Below are 12,621 nucleotides of genomic sequence, written 5' to 3' on the forward strand. Positions count from 1 at the left end.
TTTGTGTCATCAGCAAATTTAATGACCTCACTAGTTATTCCCCTATCTAGATCATTTATAAATATGTTAAAAAGCAGCAGTCCCAGCACAGAGCCCTGCAAAATTCCACTGTCTACCCTTCTCCATTAAGAATATTGACCATTTAGCTCGGCTCTCTGTTTTCTATCTTTAACCAGTTTTTAATGCACAATAGAACACTACCTCCTATCCTATAACTTTTCAGTTTCCTCTGGAGTCTTTCATGAGGTAGTTTGTCAAATGCCTTTTGAAAATCCAGATACATAGTATCAACCAGCTCACCTTTATCCACATGTTTGTTCACCCCTTCCAAGAAATGTAGTAGATTGGTGAAACAAGATTTCCTTTCACTAAATCCATGTTGACTTTGTCTCATTAATCCATGCTTTTGAATATGCTCTGTAATTTTGTTCTTTATACCTGTAATAGAGTCTACCATTTTGCCCGGCACCAATGTCAGGCTCACCAGCCTATAATTTCCTGGATCACCTCTGGAACCTTTTTTAAAAATCAGCGTTATTCTAAAGTAGAACACCTGACCTCTCAAAGGCCCCTTTTACAAAGGCATGGTAGGGCAACTGCATGGCTAGCACGTGCCAAATCAGCCCTACCGCCAGGGTAGCACAGAAGCTTGGCTGTAGTTCTGAAGTTGATAAGTGCAGTTTCTCACAGTAGAAAATAATTTTCTATTTTCTACCATGGGGGTATTCCTGGCAGTAATTGGCAGCGTGGCCACATTGCCGCACACTGCCCAATTATATTGGGTTTAGCGAGTGAGCCCTTACTGTCTACTGAAAAGGTGGCAATAAGGGCTCAGGAACTAAATAAGCCATGCACTACTTTTAATATTAGCACACAGCCATTTACTGCCCCATTTTATAAAAGGCCTTTTTCACACCGCGGTGAAAAGTGGCCCAGCGTGTGCCAATTTCACATGTCACAACTAGCGCAGGTCACTTTTTACCATGGCTTAGTAGAAATTGTAGAAATACTGGCAGTACACTGCATATGCTCCTAGGCACCGATTATCAGTGTTAAGACTCTCATAGACTTATTACTGTAAAGTCGTGATATCTTAGAGTATAACCTTGGCACACCAATCACACCTGAAGTCTATATTATTTTTCTGAAGTCTCTTTTATTTGAATAAATCACAGATAATTTACTCACAGACAGATGTTCAAAAGTGCTGCTCCAGGGCAGTGACTCCGTAATCTGAGAGCTGTTGGAGGTGGAGATCTGAGGAGAGGTAGGTTTATTGCAGGTGAGAAATAGTTAAGCAGATAGAAGTGGTTCAAAGCTGGGTGACTGGAATGTGCGATATCTTATTAGGGAGGAGATATTTTCAAGGTAAAAAACCAAGTTCGTTGCAGCGAGTTTCAGCAGGACAGAACTGTCTGGGGCAAGATGGTGCATCCCCCATGTCTCTAGCAAGATGGTGAATGCCTCATGGCTGAAGGGACAAAGAGGTGTAGAGCCTCACACAGGCTCAGGGAGGAACAGATAGAGACCAATGGGGACAGAGCCTGCCATCGGGTAGCAAGGGGTGGTCCTAGTGGACAGCTCTCGATTGGAGGGAAAGGTCATACCTGGCTGACCTCTCAGGACAGAGATAGTAAGACTGAAGAGGAAATGATAGCAGTAGACACAGGAGCCAGGCTTGGCTGAGAGAGAAAAGAGGTCTGGGCAGCCTCACAACCAGTGGTAACCGTTCTTATTCATACAGACAAGTGTGGTTGCATTGCCTGTGAACTACATTACACACAATGCCTTGCTCACATATCTTTGCAGAGGAAACTACAACAGTGAAGGTCCTTAGAAATGAGAATAACAGTAAAAGCATTACACACATTTTAGAATCACATTATAAACTAGTGCAAGGCTGTCAGAGGACAGAACAATCAAAAGCGAGCAAAGGCGCTAGAGGCTATTAGCGCTGTACTAGCACCTGTGTTTGCTCCCACCCCATGATCAGAGCTGGCGAACCAGGGGTGTAGCTACGGGTGGGCCTGGGTGGGCCCAGGCCCGCCCAATCTCAGCTCAGGCCCACCCAGACAGCCAGCAGCTGTCTGGTCGTCCTCTGCCTAATTTTGTTTTTAGTGCAGCCACTAATGTCAGACGCTGGCGCCGCTACTCCGTCGCTCACTTCCTGAGTCCCCATTCAGTTCTGAAGTTTCTGGACTCTGCTGCTTTGCTCCTCCCCCTCATGCGCGACGGCACCGCAGTGCTGCATGGGAGGGGAAACTGTGCCGGCTACCGTCGCGGTTCCTCCACTCTGCCCTGCTTCTACAACCAAATCCCTTTTCCTCACTCACCTGTACCAGTCGAAGCCCTTCTCATAGTTCCAATCAAAGAAATGCGGCTCTGCGCCCACCGCTCTGATGTCCGGATGCATCCAGAGAAACTCCAGCAGCGCCGGGGTGCCCCTTTTCTTCACCCCGATGATGATGGCTTGAGGCAGCTTCTTACTGCCCTCTCCCAGCAGGGTCAGCATACTGACTTGCTCTCTGCCAGCCCCCTAGCCACCAGGTGCCATGCTGCGCCCGATCCCTGGCTGCCCCCGCTGCAGCAGCCGCTTCCTCTTCACTGACTGCCCCTGGCCGAGCTCTGACACCAGGGATCCCCCTTCCTCCTCCTCGGATCCCCCGATGATAGGGCTGGGCATGGTGTGGCAGCGATCGGCCAGGCAGTAGAAGACATACAGTGACATCAGCACGAACTTCTTAAAAATGCTCCGGCCCCCGGGACAGAGGCTCCGAAATGGTCGCACTCAATGCCATAGTAGCCCGAGGCATGGGAAGTTCGCCTAGCAGGCGATGCAAAATGCCATAGCATAGAGGGGAACTTGCTCCTGATGTGCCCCTGCCTAAACTCCCATCCAGGTCACACCATGGCTTCCCTGGGACCTGGGAAAGTTCAGCTGGGAAAATACTTAGCATAGGAAAGGTCAGGGGGGGGGGGGTTGCACGTAACAGTGTGTGTGTTTTGGGGGGAAGGGGGGCACTAGGAAACAAGACTATGTGTCACCGATTGCATTACAAGAAAGATGCTCCCAAATATCGTTTGCAAAAATCGTTTGCCACAATCTGAATGAAGATCAGCCTTTTTGTTGATTCCTCCCAGGCCTCAGCACTCCCCCGTGGCCCCACAACACCACACATGGAGCAGAGCACAATGATTGCGCTCTGAGTCTGCCACCACCAACAAAGCCCAGCTGCCCAGGCCAGGTAAAATAAATATTTTTTTAAAAATTTTAACATTGTGTACAGTGTAATGATGGGTGGGGGTGTGCTCTTCACTGCCTAGGTAAAAAAAAAAAAAGGCATATTTAATAATTAAATATACTTTTTTTCACTAGGCAGTGAAGAGCCCACCCCCACCCAGAAGCCCACCAAAAATAAATTTGTTATAATGCTCAGGTTACAATCTAAAAAAGGTTGTATATTTTTCATGTTGATGGGTTTTTGGGGGATGTTCTCTGCAGTGCCCGGTTTACAAATTTTTTACAAAATGTTTTAAATTTAATATAGGCAGGTTTCTGGGTGGAAGTGGGCTCTGCAGTGCCCAGGACATAAAAAAAAGGTCTTATATTTAATGCTGGTGTCCTTCATGGTTGGGAGAAGAGATCTCAGACCGTGGGAGGAGGGGTAGGGGGCAGGACCAGGGGCGTATCTGCGTGGGGCCACAGGGGCCTGGGCCCCCGCAGATTTTGCCCTGGCCCCCCTCCCCGCCGTCAACCCTCCCCCGCTGCTTACTTTTGCTGGCGGGGGGCCCCAACCCCCGCCAGCCGAGGTCCGAAGTAACGCTGCAGTGCTGATTGGTTGAATCAGACGCCGAACTGGATTCAACCAATCAGCACTGCAGCGTTACTTCCTTGAAGCACATGGCCACGGAGGAAGACGAAATATGGAGATTGCGGGTCGGGGCCCCCCGCCAGCAAAAGTAAGCAACGGGGGAGGGTTGACGGCGGGGAGGGGGTGGAGAGAGGCGGCGGCGGTGGGTGGGGGAGGGAGGCAAAAATGTGCCCCCCCCCTCTCTGGCTCTGGCCCCCCCTACTGCCGGATTCCAGATACGCCCCTGGGCAGGACAAGGCTGATGCTAGGCTAAAGGGTGGGGTGGGGGGGTTATGGTAGGGCTTATCTATGGGATGAATGATTGGGAAGGGAAGGGCTGATACAGTGCTACGGGGAAAAATGGGGAAGAGGGTAAGGTAGAGAAAGGAAAGGTTGATGCTCGGCTATGGAGATGGATGGTGGGGTAGGGAAGGGAAAAGCCGATGCCAGGCTGAAGGGCAGGGATGGACAGATGCCAGTCTACAGGACAATTGCTAATGTATGGTCCTCTATTCTGTAATTGATGAGAGTTGGTATGTGCTCTGCATGTGACCAAGGTGAGAGATTTTGCAGGCATGTAGTTTGTGTTGGGTTGTATGAGTCTGACTTGTCTGACTTTTCCAATGGGAAGTGTATTGCTGTTATGTATATGCACTGCTGCATTTATAAAAGTACTGTTATTGGTATTCGTGTTCAGAATTGGTGTTGAGATTTGCAACATAGGCTCTAAGAAGTTTCTTTGCAGGATTTAGTGTTACTTCACAAAGTACCTGACAGTTAAGGGATTTTGTATTGCTATTATTGAGGTGCTACCAGAATTTGAATACATCTTTCCTGTGTATTTACAGTATATTGCAAGATCCTGTCGTGTGTTGAGAGGTTTGCCACTGTAGTAGACTTATGTCTGGTCAATTTTAAGATATGGGAAAATGTAATTATATTTTAAAATATTGTTTTTTCTGTTATGTATGTGGTTTACGCTGATGCAGCTGTTAGGCAGACTACTTAGAAATCCATCATCAAGTGCATTCTAAGGCCTTATTTTGTAGTATCCCAAGAAACACTACTCATACATAGTGCCCACCCATATTAACTCTGGGCCCACCCAAAATGTCAAGTCTGGCTACGCCACTGTGGCGAACGCATGAAACAATGAACAGTTCTGACCACAAGTAGCATGCAAATGCATGCAAAACAGGGAATTACTTATTCCTCCACAATGCTCAGTGGGCAACACACCAAACATTGGTGCTGCTCCTGCAGCAAACCTTGCGCCAGCTCAGAGCTGGCATTAGCATTTGTGGAGCATTAGGGAGGAATGGAGAGCCCTTTCCAGCATGCATTTTCATGCTTACTGACCCCCCCCCCCCCCAACCAGACACCGGGGCTGAAGGTCCAGTGGATGTCCAGTGTCCTTCTCCTCCCCCCCCCCCCTGACACAAAGGCACAAGTGTGCTGGAGCTTCAGTGGACTTCTAGCTCCCCCCTAACTCCTCCAACACCAAAAACCTGTGCCTGATGGCCCAATGAGCAACTCTACCCCCTTATATGGCACTGAAGCCCCACTCAGTGCAGACCAGGATGCACCGGGCAGGGCGTTGTTGCCACCATTTTGAAGACGGCACCCCAGGAGTCCTTCCTCCCTTCTAAAGGGGAGAGGTTTTGTGGGCATTAGGCTATCAAAATGTGGGTGAGGAGTAGGGTTGCCCTCTGGGCTATCAGGAACCGTTTGTGGTGTCAGTGAGGTTGGGGGGGGTTAGGGGTCCACCAGACCTGAGCCCTTTTGTGCCCTTGTGGGTGTCAGGGAGGGAGAAGGACACATGAGCTCATTTTCGAAAGAGAAGGACGCCCATCTTTCAACATAAATCGGAAGATGGGCATCCTTCTCACAGGGTCATCCAAATCGGTATAATCGAAAGCCGATTTTGGACGTCCTCAACTGCTTTCTATCGCAGGGATGGCCAAAGTTCAAGGGGGCATATCAGAGGCATAGCGAAGGTGGGACTTGGGCGTGCCTAACACTAGGATGTCCTCGACCCATAATCGAAAGAAACAAGGACGTCCCTGACGAACACTTGGACGACTTTACCTGGTCATGTTTTTCTTATGACCAAGGCACAAAAAGGTGCCCCAAATAACCAGATGACCACCGGAGAGAATCGGAGATGACCTCCCCTTACTTCCCCAGTGGTCACTAACCCCCTCCCACCCTCAAAAAACATCTTTCAAAATATGTCATGCCAGCCTCAGATGTCATACTCAGGTCCTTGACAGCAGTATGCAGGTCCCTGGGGCAGTTTTAGTGGGTGCAGTGCACTTCAGGCAGGTGGACCCAGGCCCACCCCCCCTACCTGTTACGTTTGTGGAGGAAGCATCGAACCCTCCAAAACCCACCACAAACCCACTGTATCCACATCTAGGTGTGCCCCTTCACCTGTAAGGGCTATGGTAGTGGTGTACAATTGTGGGTGGTGGGTTTTTTCCGGGGGGGTTTGTGGGGTTCAACACACAAGCTAAGGGAGCTATGTTCCTGGGAGCAATTTATGAAGTCTACTGCAGTGACTCCTAGGGTGCCCGCTTGGTGTCCTGGCATGTCAGGGGGACCAGTGCACTACAAATGCTGGCTCCTCTCATGACCAAATGGCTTGCATTTGGTAGTTTCTGAGATAGACATCCTTGGTTCCGATAATCGCCGAAAATCAGAAACGACCAAGTATCAGGATTTGGGCGTCCCTGACCGTGTTATCAAAACAAAAGATGGACGTCCATCTTGTTTTGAAAATACGGGTTTTCCCAGCCCTGGATGGGGACGTTTTGCGAGGGCGTACTCATCAAAACTTGGATGTCCCTTTCGAAAATGCCCCTCCACGTCACCAGGGAAACTTGTCCGTGGGGTAAGGGGGCTACCTCCTGTTTGACAGATCAGTGCTTTTTCTTTGACAGTTCAGACCTGTCAAATAATTTCTACTGAAGAATTGTGCCCAGGCACAATCCTTCTGCAGAAGTACCCCCATGATCAAAACTAATAGTGCACATAAATTTGCATGCTATTAGTTTTGATCATCGGGGCTTTAATTCCCAGTGCTGTTCCAATGCTAATTTGCCCCCTAGCGCTTATTAGCTACTTCTCTTCTCTTATGTGTATTCCTGGAGGTGGAAGAAAAGCAGCTGCTCACTGCCTGCTTTTACTGATGCTACCATAGATTTCATGAGTTAGGGGAAGGAAAGGGTGGAAGATATGGTTGTCTAGCTAGAACCCCTATCTGCTTCCTGTTCTCTGAATGGGGTGAGAAATGTGTCAGTCCTTCACTTTCTGTCACATTCTAAGTATGTACATGATCTTTTTATTCCTCTAAAGAAAAAAGACATAAGCTAGGAAAGCAGGATTTATTAGAATCTGTAGACCGGCATGAACTGTGGGATTAAAGTGTTATATCTTTCATTGAATGAGAGCATAGGTAATATAAAACTGGTACTAATTCAGTTTATTAGTTCCATTTTTTCATTCAGCAGGTTATCTTGATGTTTTACTTCTGTTTGTATTAATCTTTGACTCCTGGTTATGTCTGCCTTCAGAAACTGTCCTTAGAATTTTTGCTTCCAAGAAAATATGCAAAAGAATCTCAGTTTATGACCTTTTATTGAATCCATAAACCTATATATTTGAATCATACTATGACAAGCTCTGCCTAAAGCCTTGACAAGCCTGTATGAAGAAATTATAGGTGTAGATCAATTTTTGAATTAGCATGTTCATACATAAGGAGTACCTTTGAAACATCTTGCCAAAGGCCATTTTATCTTGCAGTTGCTATAGGAAAACAAACAAAACAAACAAAAAAAAACATGGTTACTCAAAAGAAAACCTGATCTTGGTTCTACAATAATCAGATTCACAACCTTGTTCTAATGCAATTTGTCTAGATCCATTTTAGAGAAAGACAACCATTTATGATTCCTGACCACATGTAGGGATAAATATTGCTGTTTAGAAGTCCCTTGAGTACTTTATATACTATATTTCACCAGTTCATAAAAAACAAATTAAATTTCTGGGAAGAAGAGATTATAGATGCAATGTATATTCTAATATAAAAAAAGTAAGCCAAATGTCTTGGGGTCATATTATGTTCCATGGGCAATATACACATTTCCTATCTCACTAACCTGGATTAGAATAGTGATGCTGTAGTTAACATTTTAAACACTGATCATCCTCTTTTTTTGTGCTTAACTCTGAAAGAATGATGTCTGGTTAGATTGGTTATGTATTACTGTATTTTAAAATAAGTACAGTATAGGGCATGAGAAAATAAGGTGGATTTGTTTTGTATAATTTTTCAAAGGAAAAGGTAGAGCAGGTAAGTACATGCATGGAAGGCCTGGACAGTACTTATTATTGTACATACAGCAAACTGAAAGCTTTATTGTACAATTGTTTTGTGCAAAATTTTAAAATATTGTAACTTACAGCAGCTACAACCCCCCCCCCCCCCCCACACACACACACACACAAACATGAAACAACTTGTCTCTCAGGACTTTGTGTATTCTTTGATATTCAGGGAGACGTTATCAGGGTGCAGTAAAAGATTCCTTTTACCGGCACCTGATGTCCTGTGGGATTCAGCAACCTGCAATATCTGAATCCTGCAGGGTAATGAATCCCGTTTTAAAGGAATATCATTACTTGTGGGCCACCTCACAAGTGGCATTATTGCAACAGCCCTGGAACATCAGACCACAAAATTGTGTCCTGATGCTTCCAGGTTGACAGAGCAGGGTCCCCCCCCCCCCCCCCCACACACACACACTGAACACCACCCCCAGGATCAAGCCCCACCTACTCCTCACCCCCAACCCCCCTCTCCTCTCACTCCTAGTTCTAAGGTAGCCATTGCCCCCTCAAAAGGCTACCTTTAGAACACCGGTAGTTCCCAGTTGCTCCTGCCTAGTCCAGCAGGACTTTCTCACTCACTAAGGCCAATTTTATCATGTCCTTAAAACCCCCAATTTTTTTTTTTTTTGATTAATGACCATTCACTTCTGCTGCCATTAGTGCGCAGCCATTTTTAAAAATTACCACTGGAGAATTTACCACCTCCTATTTTATAGGTGGTGAGGATTCCTGCGTTATTTGTGCGCTAACCAGTTAGTACACGGTAATGTAGATGCGCTAACTGGTTAGCACAGGAATACCCACTCTCTGCCCTTGACACAATACCTTAAAACAAATTAGTGCACGGTTAGCTCATGTACATTCTAAAATTAATGTATGATATGGTAGCTCATCCTATAGTAGTCTATATTTTGCTATATTAGGCACGTTAGCCCTTAATGCAGCTTTGTAAAAAGGGCTCTATGTCATTTATAGGGATTTTTGTTTGTTTGTATATATTTTCATTTTGTTTGTTTCTTTTTTTTTTCCATAAATTTCTGTTAATTAAGAAGTAATGGCAGCTAATGCCCAAATTTAAAACAACAGCAACAACATTTGTGGCAACCACCCTAACCCCCTGATTATAGTCCAGATCCCTCCCCCCCCCCCCCCCCCCAAGATCATTATCTGACCCACTCCAGCCTTTATCTGGTCCCTTCTGGCAACAGCATTAGTCAATGTATCATCCCTCCCCCATTGAATATGCAGCCAATCCCACCCAATTATTTACCAGGGGAACTGGTGATATAGTGTTGGTGCAAAAGTGGAGCTGGGAATTTGGTAGCTCTGTTAATGCTTCTTGGGTACCATCAAACTTTACAGAGAAAGACTCAAAGGATTTCTATAAGGTTATTAGAGGTTTGCAGATACCGAAGCTAACTGTAGATTTTGTTTTCTTAGATGTGGTTTCACAGAATTTCTCAACTGGATTACTAATTGGCCAATAGACAGGGACTCCCAAAGCTTGAATACTAGACAAGAGCAAGACAAGAATTAGGATTAATGCCACTGTGTCTCCAAGAAATGCATCCAACACAAACGGGCAATAAAGGATTACTGAAAGCAAAGAAAATGACAAGAAGCTGAAATCCTGAGGCACCAGGAAGCAAGACAAAAACAGGAACCAAATATATTAATGGACCAGACAAACAAGACTGAAGCAGCAGAGAGCAGGCCTAGTGTTGGGGCAAAAATGCTCACACCTGTGCTGATCTGGTCCATGGTGAGTCAATCAGGAAACATGAACTAAGATATCCAGAAATACAAAACACTAGGAGAGGGCTGGGTAGAGTCAGACTCCCAACAGGCAGCATAGGTGCTCCTGGAAGACAGGTCTTTCCACCCTAGGGATGCTAGTTTGAAGTTTGCTTATGCCTAATATCTATGGACACTGTTGGGGGAAAAATAACTCTTGAAATTTTGAGGTTTCCCCTGTCATTTCAAACAAATACATATCCCAAGTACAGATTGCTGATTGCCACCAGCTCTACAGATAGCAGCAAAATTTAGCCACTACTCACACATTGCACTCCACTATAATACTCCACCAAAATGTAAATTGTAAACCACTTTGAACCAAAATTTGTTTTTGGATAATAGTGGGATACAAGAATGCATAAATAAAATAACAATAAATAAATAAAAACTGATCTAAATAAACCACATTGATACATGGATAGCAGCTGAATATTTCATCTATCCATAGAGGTAGGTGGAATGCTCTCACTCTGCTCTTTCTCCACCCCTGCATTATCCTGAGAGTTCCACTAAAAATTCACAGATATGGGACTAATCCATTTACCCCCGAGATTCCATATAGTGCGACTAAGTTGTGCACGCAAATCTGTTGTATTCTAGATTTGAGCATGCAACTTAATTGATTATTGACACTAATTGGCATTAATTAGAATTTACGTGCATAACTGTCTAAGCATGTTCTGTAAAGTGATATATGTGAATTCTAAGCCATCTAGTGGAAAAAGGAGTGTGGCCATGGGCATGGAATGGGCAAGTCATGGGCATTTCTAAAAACTATGTGCATTGTTATACTACTACTACTTATAATTTCTAAAGCGCTATTAGACGTACGCTGCGCTGTACACTTGAACATGAAGAGACAGTTCCTGCTCGACAGAGCTTACAATCTAATACTGCACCTAATTTAGGTGTAGGCATTTATAACCAGGTTTTACTTGTTGTAAATGCCAGCAATTAAATTTAGTTGTGCAGATGGGCACAAAGTATTCTTTAAACCATGCCTAGATTTAGGTGCAGTGTATAGAATATACCTAGGTGTATTTTTTTCTGCACCGATTTTGTATGCATGATATATAGAATCTTGCCCTAACCCCCAGATTCTATATAGTATGACTAAGGTTGTGCAACAAATCTGGTTATATTCTGGATTTCTGCATGCAGCCTAATCGATTAACAAGACAGTCGGCACAAATAATTACTAAATAACAAGCAATTATTGACAATAATTTGCATTAATTAGAATTTATACACACAACTGTCCCAGTATTCTGTAAAATAATGAACGTATATTCTAAGGTGCCTACTGGAAAAAGGGGTATGGCCATGGGTGTGGAATGGGTGGGTCATGGGCATTTCTAAAAACAATACACGTTCTTATAGAATACATCTGGTCCGCGCCTAATTTAGGCATAGGCATTTACACCAGGTATTACTTGGCATAACTGCCCATGACTAAATTTAATCACACAGATGGACGCTAAGCGCATTCTGAGGGACATTTTTGACAGGGATGTCCAAGTTTTGATTTAGACATCCTCACAAAACTTCTTGATCCAGAGGCGGGGAAACCCGTATTTTCGAAACAAGATGGACGTCCATCTTTCATTTAGAAAATACTGTCAGGGACGTCCAAATCCTTAAATTTGGTCATCCCTAGATTTGGTAGTCCCTAGACATGGACGTGTCTGATTTTCTTTTTTTTTTTTTTTAATTTATTTGTAATTTTAATGAATTTTACAAGAAACACTTGTACAGAAAAGGAGTATTACCATACCATACAAGAAAATATTTTATAAAGAAAATCTATTAAATGATAATTACTGCTAAAGTCCACAATTATAGGCAAGGCACAATTCAAAAATTGGTTAACATAGGAAAAAATGAGTAGAACATGTTCCCACTTATCCTATCACGGAGTAGATACTAATGGAGGAAGCACAAGAGAGTTTACGGCTGATTCTTGTCTGGAGTCCAGGAATTTTGCTAACTGATCACTCTCAAAGAAAACATATTTAATTGATTGAAATTTAACAACACATTTGCAAGGAAAATTAAGCCAGAAAATTCCCCCCTGTGACAATACACGATCACGAAGTTTCAAAAAAGACTGACGTCTTTTCTGAGTTTGTCTAGCAATATCAGGAAATACTTTGACTTTGCAATTCAGAAAGACTTCATGTCTATGTTTAAAGAAAGTTTTCAAGATCCAGTCCCGATCCGGCTGTAGAACAAAGTCTATAATTAATGTAGCAGGTTGTACTCCACATAGTTCATCTTCAATTGTTTGTGATAAATTCAAATTTAGCTCCTCAAATGGGATTTCCATAGATGGTATTATGTGCTCACTTGGTTTCTTAACATAGGGAGCCAAATAATAAATCCTTGCTACAGGTGGAAACAATTGTTCAGTAATTTTTAATACTTCAGAAAGATATCTTTTGAATGTTATTAAAGGAGCCACTGCTGGAACTTTAGGAAAATTTATAAATCTCAATGTTTTCATCCTTTGTAAATTTTCTAAAGTTTCTATTTTCCTCTGTAAGTATACATTTTCTTTTATTAAAGTTATTTGACT

The sequence above is a fragment of the Microcaecilia unicolor genome, chromosome 1 (assembly GCF_901765095.1).
Source record: "Microcaecilia unicolor chromosome 1, aMicUni1.1, whole genome shotgun sequence".
NCBI lineage: Eukaryota > Metazoa > Chordata > Amphibia > Gymnophiona > Siphonopidae > Microcaecilia > Microcaecilia unicolor.